Source organism: Aythya ferina (genome assembly GCF_964211825.1).
Source record: "Aythya ferina genome assembly, chromosome: 1".
Lineage (NCBI taxonomy): Eukaryota > Metazoa > Chordata > Aves > Anseriformes > Anatidae > Aythya > Aythya ferina.
Genome location: NC_140296.1, coordinates 115,461,231 through 115,476,919, shown reverse-complemented (window position 1 = coordinate 115,476,919; position 15,689 = coordinate 115,461,231). Strand labels below are relative to the sequence as shown.

General features: G+C 44.6%; 1 protein-coding gene across 14 annotated transcripts in view; it reads left to right on the top strand.

The window, feature by feature from the left end:
* Positions 1 to 15,689, top strand: part of BBX (BBX high mobility group box domain containing) — a 136,588-nt gene that overhangs the window by 2,665 nt on the left and 118,234 nt on the right. For 9 of the 14 annotated variants that reach the window (XM_084528922.1, XM_084528917.1, XM_084528925.1 and 6 more), the window contains one exon: positions 39 to 114. The gene's annotated coding sequence lies outside the window, so the exon portion shown is untranslated. Of the gene's footprint in view, positions 1 to 38; positions 136 to 12,863; positions 12,953 to 15,689 lie in introns of those variants that run through there. The other 5 variants (XM_084528929.1, XM_084528927.1, XM_084528928.1 and 2 more) reach the window with 2 other exon arrangements.

The window sequence follows — 15,689 nt, the reverse complement described above, 5'->3', positions numbered from 1 at the left end:
GCGATGCTGACGGTGTGCCTGTGTTTGGTACTTTGTAGGTCACTATCACATGACGGAGGCGTTGAGGCAGCTTCATCGTCGTCGTCTGGCTGTAATTTCCAGTCGCCTTCCAGGGTGAGTGCTCGGCTCTGCTCGGTAAGACGGGGCTCCTCTCGCCGCTACCTGCGGGATGGGATGGGATGGGATGGGATGGGATGGGATGGGATGGGATGGGATGGGATGGGATGGGATGGGATGGGATGCTCCTCCGCTCCCGGCGCTCGGAGCCGCTGCAGAGTTGGTCTGAGTGACCCCAGGATGAACGGGCTGCAGCTACTCGGCTCTCCCCTCGCTTCCCTCTCTCCTTTCTCTCCTCCTCGGTGTTTTCTTTAAGCCTCGCTTTGTAAAGATGAGCAGGTAATGGACGTGGGGCTGAAGTTCCGAGCCAAAGTAACGTTAAAATATGCAAAGTGCGATGCGGAGGCCAGAAACTCGCTGAGAATGCAAAGTCCTCTGAAAATTCAGCAGTGGGGAGAAAGCAGGGGAGAAATCAACAGTTAGGACAGATCATGGGAAATCTGTAGAGGTCGAGGATCGGTGAGAAGTTCAACGTCACCGCAGTATGACTCCAACTGGAGTTGGTTCGGTTTTCACACGTAAACAGAGTTAATTAGAATTCCAGCCGTACTCCTTCTGCGTTACCGCTTCTTCTTTTGGCATTGATTAATGCAGGTACCTATCAGTCTGAAAGACGAATCCTAGTGACTGACTTACCAGTACTCCTAAGCTTTCCAGCACACAGCTTCTGCTTCTGTCTGTATGCTGCAGAAAAGTTCTGACACTTCTTAAGAGTTTGGCACTTCTTAAACCAAAGTGGACGTGGTAATTGAAACAGGAGGTTGTAATTTTGAAGGGTCATGTTCATGGATGGCAGAAAGCGAGTGCCACGTGAAGCGCTTTTCCTACAGGCACCCGTGGTGGCACTGAACTGCTTTAGGCCCAAAATGGGGAAGTGGGAGGCAATAAATATATCTAAATTATTTTTTTTTTTTTGCTGGTAGTTTAGTATACATAGCTGAAAACAAGACAAGACATGTATTTGGGGTAAGCTTAGCCCTCATAAATGTGAATGATTAATAACCTTCTCCTGACCTTTTCCAGTCTGTGTGTAGGAGACACGGGATAAGTGATGGTCCCAAACACTCTGGCTCGAAGGGGGCCGTTGGGAGCAGCTGTTCTGCGATACTGTGGCCTCAAGCCTATTCCTGGGGCTGGGATAACCACTGTGCAGAGGTGGCGCAAAGGGAGGGTTCTGTCTGTTCTCCAGCTCCTGGAGAATTGCACCCAAATTTCAATTTTCCGCATTTTATGGGCAGCGAGGTTGGTATGTGTAGGTCTGAGGCTATAAACAGCAAATTAAATTACCAAAATTCTTTATGACAGACTGGTTGCATAGGAGAATATTGCTTTCTGGTTTATAGCATTGCTGACAAGGATCGTGTTCAGGATAGAGTAATTGATGCAACAATTTTTACGAAGCAGGAACACATTGGGAAATTCAAAAACTGGCTGGTAGGCTTCAAACTGTTGTTCAGAGCTGAATGCGAACACACTGATTTTTGGATGTAGCTTTCTGCATTTTCAGGTAAGAGTTAGATTAGAGAGCTGTAAGTATCGAGGGTTTCTTTCTTTGTTTGGAGTAGTAGTGAAAGGTACTGAGCAAGAACACCTTGTGGACCTTGCTTCAGGTAGTCTCTTCAGTCATTCGGCCATGTAGTGGCTTCAGCCTGTGTGGTGGAGCCTTTAGGATGCGTGGGACTTTAATCCTAGAAGTGAAGCGGTGATCATAATCTCCCTACAGCTTGTAAGAGTAGTGGACCTCAGTTTTGTGCACAGTGCTAAGTGTATATCTTGCCTAATACAGCGCCGTCATGAACAAATGGCAAAGACCAGAAGGGTAGAGTATCTTTTTGAAGAAAAAGTCACAATAGAAGCTTTAGAGGAAGCTGAGAAGTACATTTCCTCATAGCTTAAATGTAATAAAAATAACATGGCTATTTAAGGGGCGAGCAGAGTTTTCATTAGATTTGTCCGCAACGAGAAACTTCCATTTACTGTAGGGAGCTCTTATTTTGGGAAAAGCGAAGACTTGTTTTATTGCACAGTTCTCAGTAAAGTAGCTATTTGTGAAGGGAGTTCAGGAAGTCAGCCTTGATGTGCACGAGAGGGCTGGGTTCTGCTCTTGGGTAACAGGCACCAGGTGGGGTGCTGCTGTGTTGCAGCCTAAAGGGGGACATTCCCCTAGGAAGGGGCTATGTAAACAGTTCAGAAACTGGCCACGGCCTCAAAAGTTTGTTGCACGCTACCCTTCCTCCCAGCATAGCGAGCTGATAACTGCTTCAAAGCAGACACACCATTTAGGGGACTCTTATGTAGGTTTTAGTGTTGGGGTAACTTCAAACACTTAAGAAACTTGCCCTGGATGCTTTTGAGTTCTTGGGGGCTGCTCGCTGTAAATCCAGCACCTGCAGGACTTCAGATGGCTTCAGCAGGTGTTTCTTTTAGGAAAGGAGTGTAGGAGTGATGGTGAGAGGAATTCACCCGTGTTTATTTTCCCATTCAAGGGAGAAAAGCCTTTCTCTTTCATAGCTGTTTTGTGTGCAATTAGAGATATTCAGTGTCACATTCTCCACATAAAGTATCGGAGGTAACTGTGCACTTACATTGCTGTTCCATCCAGAACGACTGTAATACACTTTGTTCGTAAATTAGCAGGTCCACGGCTTGCGATCTATAAGCATGTGAACATGCTGAAACACATGGCACACCTTGTTAAACTCACCAATACGATTGCTCCCGTTCAGAACTGAAAGTTACTCCAGGCTGCTGCTGCTCGTGGTCTGTGGGCTGAGGATATGCGGCGTCCTGGCACGGGGCTCGTAGCAGAGTGTTATGCAGGAGGGAAACTTTGACCAAGTGGACTGGGGAGAGGTGCTCTTCCATCACAGGTGGCAGTGGGGAGTAAGCAGCTGAGGCAGGTGAGGTGTTTGCGGAGGCTCTGCTGTAGTGTGAAGGCTGTAAACACACCTGCGGTGACATCCAGGCAGCTGTGGGGTGACACGCTCCCTCTCTTCGGACAGCACGGTGCACGTACGCTGTTCAGGACTTCAAGTTTATGTGAGTCTGGTGGCTCCCAGATGGAGGAAGATGCTACGAATAAAAGCTGGAACTGAAATGAAACTCTTGTCTTAATTTCGGACTGCCACAGAGGGCAGCTGGAGGCTTGCAGGGTCATAGTTTACTCTTGGAAACTCAGCCATATGTCCCTTCTCCACCTGCAAATGGAGACTGATGATACTTCCCCGTATCATTAAATCATACGCTGCCCATATATGGGAACAGTTTACCTGAGTGAATTAGGTTTGTTTTAAAGCAGTATGGATAGTGCTTTGCCTTGCTGTAACAATTTATGCTTGCTTTATTACTTAGGAGTCTGTACAGCTGGCTTGACGTAATAGTCATGTGTATTTCAAAATGCTTCTTGAGGAAAGAACAGTTAAAAAGTCAACTTTCTTCTGTAGTATTATCTTTATTCCTTTTCCTCCTACTTTTTCACCCTCATTCTAGCGGTGTCATTGTCAGAAGTTTTTTTGTTCTGATTAACTTCAAAAGATCGTTAGAACTGACTTCTGTTTTTTCACTACTACTGCTATTTTTTATTTTATTTTATTTTTTTAAAGATTGGTGATAACGCCCTGTTTCTATCTGAGAGCAGTGTGCTGAGCCTGGTACTAGTGGCTGCATGTGAATTTCACAAAAGACTCCCACGGCTGTCGCTCTGCTTGACAGATTTCAGAAGGGGCAAGACCCGAACCAGCGCAAGGGTTACTCAGGTTTTAGGAATGGATTGATGGCCTGCTGTTAAACTGCACTGCTTTAAAATAAGTAAATAAATCACGCCCTCATCTCTGAACGACGTTGTTAATAACTGGCAGGTGTAGGCATTGCCTGGTTCATGTGCTGGTGTCCTATCTGGCAAAGCGCGTAAGCCATGCTGTAATCGTGCACCCCAAAACAAGGAGCAATCACCTTTATCCCTGTTCTAGGCATCTGAGATACCAAACAGCGAGGCAGCAGAGGCTTGCCTACAGTCACTTAGCAGGCTAGCGTGAGCAGGGAATGCAATAAAATCCACATCTGACTGCTTGGTCGTGTCCTTTCCCTTGGTGCAGGCTGCCTCTGAACCTTGCCTAGTAAATGCTTGTCTTGACAAGTGAGTAGTCTTGCTGGCTTCTCTGCCAGGTGGGCATCTCTTCTAATAGCCTAATTTCCTTCACAACACTACTTTTAAAAAATAAATTAGAGTAGTGTGAAGTTGCTAACTGCCAATTCAGTGATATAATTCAGTGATATTTATGGACAGGAAGGCCTGAAGTAGAAAGAGAGTAAAGTAGGAGGAAAGCTTGCTTAGAGGTTTTGCCACTTAATGTGGTATTTTAGCCGTTGTGTATATTACGCTATTTAATACTAACTAATTAATGCTAACTTCTCTGTGTTAACTTTATAATATAAGGTATTGTTTTTCAGGGGGAAATTTCTTTAAATATGCGTTGGTCTGAATGGTTCTGTGTAATTAGATCAATATTCATAATCTAATGCTGAGTCACAATTAACTTTTTTATGGAACGTGCAATTGACAGAAGAGGCTGCTCTGGCACTCTGGCCATATTTTGATAGATAGGGTAAGTTACCAATTTAAACTCTCATTTCTAAACCCAGTAAACACATTGCACGCTGTAAGATTTTAAGATTTGCTGGAAACAAGTGTTTCACTACTGTGAATGTGAGTTGGCTTTGATTTTAAAATAGAGCTCTTACTTGAAGAGGAAAGCAAACTTCACTGGGTGCACAAGTATAGACCTAATTGTAGTATTCTCACAGTGGTGGCAGCATTTTATTATTTTTAGTATTTATAGATGTGATTGCGTAAAAGATGGATCAACAAAGAGGAAAAGCACGGTTTTGACACTTGCCAGTGTTCCTGCCTTTTCCTTTGTAGGACGCAAATGCATAATGTAATAGCAAGTCCTTATAAGCATGGACAATTCAGCATGTGAAAATAAACTAGCTTCAGGCATCTCTGTGTACAAAGAAGGCGAGTACAACAAAATTTCAATTTTTAGCGAGGGGAAAGAAAGTTAACTGGATTTGGTGAAATTACACGAAGGAAATCACTTGCTTAGGAAGCGTGGAATTTCTATCGGCAGTCTTCCACCCGTGTGTTTCACAATGTAAGAGATTTTAGAAAACGTGGAAATCGCTGCAAGTAAGAAATGGCATTTTACTGACCCGCTGTGGTACTGAGAGTCTCCTTCAGCAAAACTGAACGAGATTCAGAGGACTTCTACAACACGGGATCCACAGCACTTAATTCAGGTGGAAGCTCTCTTGACAAGAAGCTTAACAAATCCTGTCTTCACCTTCCCCTGCTGGGTGAGGGGAGGTGGCAAGGTGCTTCATCCCTGTGTCTGCTTTTTGTCTTTTTTTTTTCTGAAGGCAATACATACGTAGCAAACTGCTGGGGAGCCTGCTCTGAGGCACTGAAAGCACACTGACCCCATGCCCTGCCGTGGAGTTGCTCTCCTTTCTCCCCGTGTCAGGGCAGCACCAGGAAGGTTTCTGCCATCCACGTTCTCAGGAGGGACTTCTCCAGGTCCAGGCACACACATGAAGGCCGGCTCCTTGTCAGTGCTGATGACGGATGAGTTGGCCCATGGCAGGACTCAAGTGAGGAAAGCTTAAACCTGCTCCGGGGCCCCTGTTGGGCTGGGCCACGTCTTGGTGACTGCGCTGTGCGGCTGAGCAGCGCCGTTAGCAGGAGGGGGACTGCTCAGTGTACTTCACTGCTGCTTGGCTGGTGGCTTCGAACCCATACCTTTCAGTTATTTCCCCAGTATGTCTTTTCCTGCCAGTTATGTAAGGATTTTTAAGCACGTGCGTTGTCAGAAGTCATCTTTCTTCTTTTTTCCCTCTTCTTTCTTTTTTTCTCCATTTGTACCCACATCCTACACAGACAGGAATTACCTGACAGTGCTAGCGAGAGCTCTTGGGAGTGGATAAGGCCTGGCACGTCACATGGTAATAGTTGGGATTGGCTTTTGCAGTAGTATAGTAAATCTTTGGTCTTCTGTGAAACAAATTATCCTAGGTTTTTGTTTCAGTGTGTGACAAAATATGTTATTTCGTGGTCGTCAAAGCAATATTTAGGAGTACGGCATCGTGAGAGATCTGGAAGTGAAGCTTGGTAAAGAAAACCTTGGTAGAGAAAGGAGGGAGTGAGGGAAAAATTGATTTCTTATCTCTTTCCATCCTTTTCAGTGTGAAATAACTCCACAAAAGTCAGCAGAGCCGAAACATTGGGATATTCTGCATTAAAACCCACCCATGAAAGTTAGGAGGAAGTTGCTTTTGTTGTTGTGTTGTTGTTTGTTTTGCCAGGCTGATGAAAAGGGCACTTTTTTGGTTGGACATGTTTGGTTTGCTTTCCACGAGTTTCCTTTGAGCTATGGCAGATCTATAGTGAGCCGCATCGTGCTGGGATTTCTTTATTATTTTTTCCTTATGGGGCAAAGCATGGGGATGTCCGTGCGTCTTGTCCGTAGTCCCCCAGCTACACCTGTGCAACTGGATTCCTGAACAAAAAGCCAGCAGCAGAGCCATGTCAGCAGCGTGCACCCCTTCACAGATCTGCCCCAGGTTGCTGGCAGCCTGCAATTCCTTGGGAAAGCTGCAGATTTTGCATTATTCTTAATTATTGATGTGCAGGTAGTCCTGCCGGGGTCATGCGCCCGGTGCGCTCGGTAATCAGTGCACGAGCTGACGGGCAGCCCCTGCCTGGCGGTGAGCAGCAGAGGAGAGGCTGGGAAGAGAGGCAGCACTGAAACGAGCAGAGTTCCCTATGTGGGGAAGGGGTGGAAGAGCCTGGAGTGTGAGAGCGCCGTTTGGGAGGTGTACCTCTTCTGGGAAGCGTGCAGTTACTGCGCAGGTGTGTTTGCTTCCCGAGTCTGCTGTGTGGCTCAGCAAGGAAAGCGTTCTGATGCATTGCAAATCAATGGCTGAGGAGTATAGATTGGGGAAGAAGCAGTGTTGTTCTTTCTCTTTGCAAAAGGTTTCTTTGTACCCAGATCTCACGTTACGTAGTGCAAACTGCCCACCTGGCTCGGTTCTTGAAATCGGTGAAGGCTCTGCCACAAACTTGGGAGTTGCAGCACTTGTGTCATGTTTGGACGTCTGATAATTCTTTTTTTTCTTTAAGTAAAATGTCTCTATTTGTATTTCTTCCCTCTAATTTGTTTGGGATACTCTCTTGCACATTGTGCTAAACATCAGTCATCAAGGGCTCGTAATGCATTTTGAAATAAGTATGCAAAATTGCAGCATGATCTGGTGCTGATTATAGAGCTATGGCATAGGAATTAATAAGAAAATAAAAATAGCATCATTAATTTCCAGCTGCTTTTGGAGAAACAGAGGTGTTTGTAGGGGGAAATTTGGTGTCTGCAAAATGAAGAGTGACAAAGCTGGTAGCGAATACATTAAAGCAGGTACCTGTTCACACTCTGCACCCTCCGTTCCATGGATTGAAAAGGTGTTCAGTGCCTGCAGAGTGAGCAGAAGTTCCCGTGTCCCTCACCGAAGGCTGTTGGACTAAATAAAGAGCACAAGCGTCAGAACCAGAGCAAGGGGAGGAAGTTTTCAATTTTACTTATCAGTATAGAAAACCTTAAATAAGGGAAGTAAAGCATGGACAGCTACGTGGAGCTGTTGGATGTACGTGTCCCTTTCCCAGTAACCCAGAAGAGCTGCCTGCACGTGTGTCAGAGGAAAACTGTCCTCGGCTGTTCCCCTCGCTATTAACTCGGTATTTTCCTTGCACCTCTACGTGCCTGCCTCCGCGTTGTTGCAGAGCACCAGCTGCTTGCATGGAATAATTTTGATGGCTGAAAGTTTTTCTGGGCAAAACCTGGTGCTGCAAGAGCCCTCGCAGGGCCTGGACGGTTGGATTCATCCAGAGGAAGCTGTCAGAGGAGCCTGGATGTGCGGCCACGGACTTTGCTATCTCCACATACTTTGCTGCTCCTGCAGGCTGCCTGCCTGTTCAGGTGGGAGCTCCCAACACCCGCCAAGCGTTCCTGGTTTGTAAGCAGCGTTGGAAGATCCTGCCCCTCGGAGAGACACGAACGGAGGACACTGGTTGTGTATCCACACGTGGCAGCGGACTCCTGGTGGTGTCACCAGCCCGTGGGGGCACGAGGATGCTGGAGCTGCTGTGAGGAGCAGACAGCCTCGTCTCGTCCGAGGGCTGTGTTGCTGCTCCCTGTGCCACGGCGATGCGGTTCCTGCGTGCAGCCCTGGCTGGCCCCACGGGGCTGCCTGCGGGGTTCATCGTCGCTCTTCGCAAAGGGAGGTGGGCGGCCAGGACAGGCACAGGAGGCGAGGTGGGTGTCGCGGACATCCCCGTGCAGCTCCGGTCTCCCAGCGAGGACAGTACCTGCTCTCGGCCAAGGATCCTGCAGGAAGTCTGGGTGGCTTTTGGAGCGCTGTCAGACTTTGCAGACATTGATGCCCTGCTTCAGCCCTGCTCAGGGCAGGCGGAGTGAAAGCAGGGAGGTTTTTGCACCCCATTTTCCTGGCCTTTGTGAGCCCCTGGGTGCACACGTAGCCTTGGCATTCCAGTTCTCTCTAGTGAGCTGATTTAAACTTGGTTTAAATCGGTGCTTTTAATCTCATTTTGCTTTGGTATTTTTGTATTTGTTTTCTCAGAGGCAATCTCTATTGGTAGACGACCGTTAAAATGCGTTGCTAAATATAGCCTTTACACTAAATTTGGCACTTCTTTTTTGTTAGTTCAGGGGCTGCAGTGTGTGCCCGCACGTTTTCTAAACGATTGCATGGCTTACATGCATTTATTTAGTTTGCGAAGTTTTCCTTTAGGATGTGACAAACCATACTGCTCTTAGATTGTGGCCTTTGAGTCCTGTGTGCTGAGGTAACACACGTGCACACTCGCACAAGTTAATGCAAATAGTGTTTGCACGTAATGTTTTAAACAAAGTATTGTCCCTGAGAAGGTAACAGACCCTGATGTAACCAAACCAAGCTTTTAGACCCGGGAAATCTAATCCCTGTCTGTTTTGCGTTCTCAGCTGAGAAGGAAAACATGCTTTCTGGCTTTTTCAGTTCCCTGTTAGTTTTTCAACTTCACCCCAAACTCCCTTAAATGACTAACTTGGCGCAGAGACATTTTCTATGCAACTGCAGGGGTAGTCACTGCTTTCAGGTAACCTCAGTCTAAACCTAATTCTTGTTCCTGGTACTTTGAAGACTGCTTACCTGTTCAGTATTTGAACTTTATCTACATCTTCGAAGTCAAACATCTATAATTTTAATTTATTATAAATCGAGTTATAGAACATTACAGTAGAAATTAATATTGTTTTGTTATAATGTAAAGATAAATTGCAATTAAGCATGCCTCATTCATATACATTCAGCATCAGTAACATCTGATTTAAATTTGAGTCTGATTTCTTTGTTCAGAAAGGATTTTATTTTATGTTTCTGTTAAGTTGAATATGTTTTCTAAGACAACTTCAGTAACCAATAGCTGAAGTTTCTGCGTGTAATAACAGATGTATCTTCCCACATTAAGGGATGTAGAGTAACTCACTAGATGACACTGTGGCTGTATTAACTGTTTGTTTGTTTTTTGTTTGTTTGTGGGAGCTGGACACTACTGGCTTCTAGCAGGTACAGATCAACAGATATTCGTCTGTTTATACAGATATATGATTAAATTAAAAAACAAAAAAAACTAGCAACACAACTAACCCACAACTGAAATGATTATTTTAAAGTTGCTGTGGCAGTCTTCTAGACTGTGAGGCATGTGACTGTGATTTTAGTGTCAAAGGAGGAGTTTATAACTTCCAGGAATGATTCTAGCAGCACTGCTGTCCAGAAATCAAAAAGTGAAACCAAGTTGGTTGCTGAGTCCATTTTGCTCAGCTTCTCTAGTGTATTAGATGAAGAAAGGGGTTTAAAAAAAGAAAAGCAAATGTCACAAACTCTGTGGGATAGCAGGGGTAAAGAATTCCAACCGCCACCCTACCAAAATATTAATAGCATCTTGACAGAGTCAAAGAGCTTGATAACATGTATTGACTCTGCAGCTCCACGCCGTTTTTTTCTGCGGCAGGGGCAGTGCGTAGCAGTACGTGTGGCTATTAAGGAATGCAGATCCAGGCCTCAGGTAGCGGAAGGGTTGTGCTCAGAAACGTGGAGTGTACCTGAGGCCTGGTGGCACAGTTACACAAGCTATTTGTATATTGTGATTTAGCTCCCCCCCACCAGGAGGAGGAGTTGCACACTTCAAGAACTGTATTTTATGGCCTTCCTTCCTCAGCGCAAACAGGTTTTGTGATCTTGTCTCTGTGTCCTGTTTCTCCACACTCTTCTGTACCAGTGCGTGGGGTATGCCGAGTAGCAACAGTTGTGTTGGGGCTCTTGCGTGACTAAATGCTAACGTGTAAGGTTGGAAACCTGAACAGCAATCAGAAGAAAATTAAAGCAGAGGTCAAAATGCTCTTGTAAGTCAAAAATGTTTAGAACAGTCAACAAAAAAAAAAAGAAATGGGAAAATTACTGAATATTCTCTAAACTTTTTCATTAGACAGCATGCCAGAGTAAGATGAATCACTCATCCTGAAAGGGTCGTCGTTTTCATTCTCACACGCGTTTGGTTCAAGATCAGCAAGGAAATAAGCAGTCACGCATTTTAGGCAACTTTTCTTGTGGAAGCCGTTTATTGCTGAAGCATTCGTGTGTTATGAAAGTGCCTTGAAACAATTAGCTCTTGTTTAGCATAAGTGTTTTAAACAGATCGCTTCAGTAATGTGGCTGATTTTATAGTTACTGCATTTCCTTAGGATTGAACTAGTCTTGTTCTAACTTGCATTTTTCCTCCCCCCTTAAATATGTGAAATGCTGAGGCTTTCTTCCCTTTCAGAAAAGAAGTATTTGAGCCAAGATTTCCTCGGGAGAGCTGGTATCTTTGAGGGAGTTCTGCCAGAGATGTCTCAGGGAAGCCCGTTCCTCACACGTGCCCAGCGGTGCTTTCCTAGTGGCATGCACTGAAATGGGCTACTGGGCAGGCTAAAAAAACATACATATATATCTGGTTTGTATAACATATAGGGGATGTATAACATTCACCTGGGTCTGAATTCCAACTCGATGCGAGCTCATGCAGTTGCGCCGAGGCTGTAGGAGCAGAGCTGGGCTGTGTTTGTCGTGGAGATTCTGGCAAAGCCAGCTAGGAGCACTGTGTGCTAAAAATGCTGCTTAACTGCTTGGGTAACGCTTGGCTGGGAGAATGAGGCACCCTCACTGCTCTGCGGCTCTGTTTCGGAGGGGGAGAGGGGTTGGTCCCAGAACTGCAGGCAAAGCTCGCTGCCTGCAGGAGCTGTGCTGCAGGAGGGCCCATTGCTTGCTCTGCGTTCAGTGAGAGGTCTGATGTTGACTTAAGTGGAATAAATGTGGACTTGTGGCAAATGCCTTCACGGACCTCACTGAAGAACTTATTCTTTGGGGGTTATCTGTGCTTTACCTGTGCAATGATACCAGTTATTAGTGTGAATATCACTGTAGCACAACTGTGGGTTGAAGTACGAGCAGGGATACGGTGAACTTGGAATGAAGGTACCGAATGCCCTGGTAACATTTTCAGCTTCAGAGACCAGAACAAGCTGTCAAATCCCCTCTATAGGGGCGTGCTTGCGTTTCTGTAAGTTTGCTTTTTGGCCTGTGAAGGTATGCTGGTGTAACAACTGGCACAAAAGTGAAGCGTGCGTGCAGATAAATGCCTTGCTAGGTGCCCGCTAGCGTCCTGGTCGTTGTTCTGATCAGGTCCTGCTACAGCTGAAACAAGACCTTCTTCTAAGGTGACAGTGTAATGCGTGAACTACACTCCCAACAGTGTTAGGGGCGAAGAAGAGTGATCTTGGAGTGAGTCTCTAGTAAAATGTGTATGTACCATGCACTGAAAGAACTTTTTGGAAGTATGACCTGGGGCATATGCAATACTGTATCTAATACAGCTCACTGTTTAAATATTTTCAGAGGGATGGGTGGAAACGTCTTCTGCTTCTGCATTTATACTTTAGCAAGCAAATGAAAGGTTAGAGCTTCCTTTTAGGATTCTGGCAAAGAGAAAATTGTGCTGATAGAACGGGGGGGAAAAACCTGACTAGTTACGCAGTTTTACCATTAACTTGCTTCATGATCTCAGGCAGATCGCTTCTTTCTTTCTGTTTCTGTGTTTACAAATTGGAGTGGCGATGGTTTTGTCCTTTGTAAAGTGTGATGCTATCTATGGGTAGAAAAACTGGATACTGAGTAGCAGATCAGAAAGTAAAGAATTGTCCAGACTCTATTTTTTTTGTTTGTTTTTCACCATATGTTTGCTCCATAACAAGGTGCAATAGCAGTTGTATTGATAGAGTTGTTTTCAAATACTTAGAGGAAAACTTTACACCGAGGTTTAGTTGGGTTTAAAATCTGTGACGATTTTTAAAGTCTAGAAAAGATGCTTGCTTGCTTCTTCCTCTAGGGAGGTGGACTGCAGGTTGACTTTCAGCATTTCGTCCTACCAAAGAGTCAAAACACTTCACTTTCTAACCAGATATATAAATGGAAAAGTGTTGAAGAGCATACTGTAGAATGCAGATGGTGTTGTCATTTATGTATGTTACTTATTTTGCTAAACAATAATACGTTATTAGGGGATAATAATGCTTTGCTGTCATACTTGTGTACTTTTACAGGCATCAGCTAACTACATTTTAGAGACACTTCAGAACCAGAGTTACCACCCCCATTTTGCAGATCACAGAGTAGACCCGGGGATGTTCAGGTAAGACCAGGGGATGGCAAAACTTCTGAACTTCCTGGCATTTTTGACATCACTGTAAAATTTATAACACTAGCTACCTCTTTGTTACTAAAACCTCTGCCCTATGTCTGAACACAGTATTATTTTTCCATACTGATTGGGGGGGGGGAGGGGAGTGAATTGCTATCTGTCAAATTTCAGGCTTACTGGCTAAGAATTTGCAAACTTCTAGCAAATCTGCTACCATCCAGCTTCAGTATTCAGAACTGTTCTGGTACATCCAATAATTTATGCTGCATGATAGAAACTTAACCTTGTAGGCGAGAGCCTCTGGACCTGCCGTTTTGTTCTTCCAACCCAGGGTTTCTTCTGAACTCAGTGCTGTATGAGTACTGCCCTCCATTCTTCCCACTTCTTTGAAAGTGACCTTGCAAGGATGTATGAGCATGCTCTGCGGTCTGAGATGTGTGGAGGTGATAGAAATGTATTTAGCTCATGCCTGGTACCAGCAGAAAACATCCTACTGCTCAGAGGACTTTATTAGGCCAGGCTTGGTCTGCACTTAAATATTTCAGCGTGTTCAGTCCAGCAGTTCCTCCTGAGCTTCCTGCTCTGAAGGTGGGCATAGCTGGTGTGGAAGGAAGCAAGCACTGCAGCGCTGTGGGGCTCTGTAGGAGACTTTCTTGCTCAAGTCCCAGGTTTGCATTCCTAGTTTTTAGCAGCAGTTCACTAACAAGCAAGCATAATGACTGTCTTTTAAAGCAGATTGGACTGAGAATCATTGTATCTCATGCTTTCTTTTCTTAGGCTAGTATTGTTCGGAGCTGTGGACTTTTGTGCCGACCTAGGGTTTTAAGTGTGTTCTGCTTTTTTAGTTGGCACTCGGTCTTGAGCATACCAGAACTCGATTTCACAGAAAACTCTTTATACCTTGTTCACCTGATTTCAAATCCAGCTGTCTGCATTCTCTACCGTGAAATAAAATAATAGAAAATCAGTAAAAATTGGTGGATCCTAAGAAAGGTTTTCCCCATCCTTGCTTTAATGTTACAGTCAGCATTGTCAGTTGTTGTTTTTTTTTTAGCTGCTCCCAAGTGTGAATCTTTTAGACTGAGTTTTTCCTTTGTTGGGTTTATCCTTAAGACAAAGGTCATGAAGGGTTTTCTTCTGAGGGAGATGAGAGAGAATTACTATTGTAAAAATATTTATCTTCAAGAAGAAATAAGGAAAAACACCTTTTAAAATAAATATGAGGAAACAGCCTATCGATCTTATGGAGATTGTGCTGAAGACTGTTGGTGCTGATGGCTTTCCGAAGAAATGATTTTTATTTCACAAGTACAAAATGCTTTTTCATTGTTATTTTTTTTTTTGTTTGTGGTATGCATGTGTGTGTAAGAATTCTTCATTTGTGGAGAAGACATCTGAGTATGCTTTGTTATTTTAGGGCCCAGTCCTGCAGTGCCTCTGTGGTAGCAGTCCCCTAAGCTACTGCAGTTGCCAGGTTGAAGCCTTAGCGGCAGCTAATCGTATCAGGACCCGATCCTGCACCAAGACATTTTGGCACAAATCCTTGGGCTTGTGTACACTTCTGGGTAGGCTGTTGTGGCTTGGCATCAGTGAAGAAGTTGGTAAGGATGGATCTGATTGTGGATTCCAGTTGATGAAGCAGCAAGGTTCCTCTTGGAAATCTAATGAGACTTATTATGTACAGGGGCTTATAAATTCTGTAACCTGAGTGATTTATTTTTTTTTTTGTGATACTTCTTAAGAAATATAGATGATTACATTCAGAACTTTCTTCTTTTCTCCATAAAATATAAGGCTAAACAGTTGACAATAAAAGGAGGTAAATAAAGATATTGATAAAAATGATAGTGGTAAGTGGCCCAATGGCAAGATTTTTGTTTTTTAAACTTTTTTTTTTTCCTAGTTATTACATAAATAAAGTAACTTATTTAACTGCTTGGAAAGTTTCCTCAACAAAAGTTTGCAAAAGTGTTGTGTTTTTGCAGAAAAATAAATATTTCAAGAAAAAGTAAAACAAATCTTAGCCTGGCAGATATGGAGAAGTGTTTCAGATAGGAACCAGGCTGAAGCCACGCCGTGATGCTTCCTTGACCTGGCCCAGATGCTGCTGAGATCTCACAGGTTTATGCAGAGTTAGTGCTGGCTGGTTGTCATGGCTGGTGTTCAGAATCCTGTGGACGACAGTGAGAGCTGAAGAGTCAGAGACTTCTCAGTCTGCTGCTGCTTGCACGTGCTGCTGTTGTCATTGCCGAGACAAGGACTTCTGGTCAGGGCACGAGAAGTGTCTATGCTGTCACCGTTTTCAAGCCATCTTGTAGAATGAGGTAGTAGCTCAATTCCCTGGCGCTGCTTTGAGTGTCTAGGCACGTAGGGATCTTCCTACTGCATTGCTAATCTCGCAGAACATAGGACTAGTAGAGAAATAAAACGAAGATGAGAGGATAAGGCAGTCACCAACGCTCACTTGCATCGAGGTGGAGCTTCTTGTAGAGTCCCGTTGTTTCTCTCTAGTGCTTTGTGGTGGTGCTGAGAGACTAGCAGTGGGTGTTGGATCTGAGCCCCTCTGGTGCTAGAGAATGCCATTGCTTTTTCTCTGCAGCCAAGGGCAGAAGGTGCCTTAGATACATGTCTGCAGCCACAGCGAGTGTGGTTCAAGTGGTACTCCAGAGCAGGGAAAGGGCTGAACCGAATAGCTCCTGACGAGGAGGTGTCGGTGTTCCTAATGCTC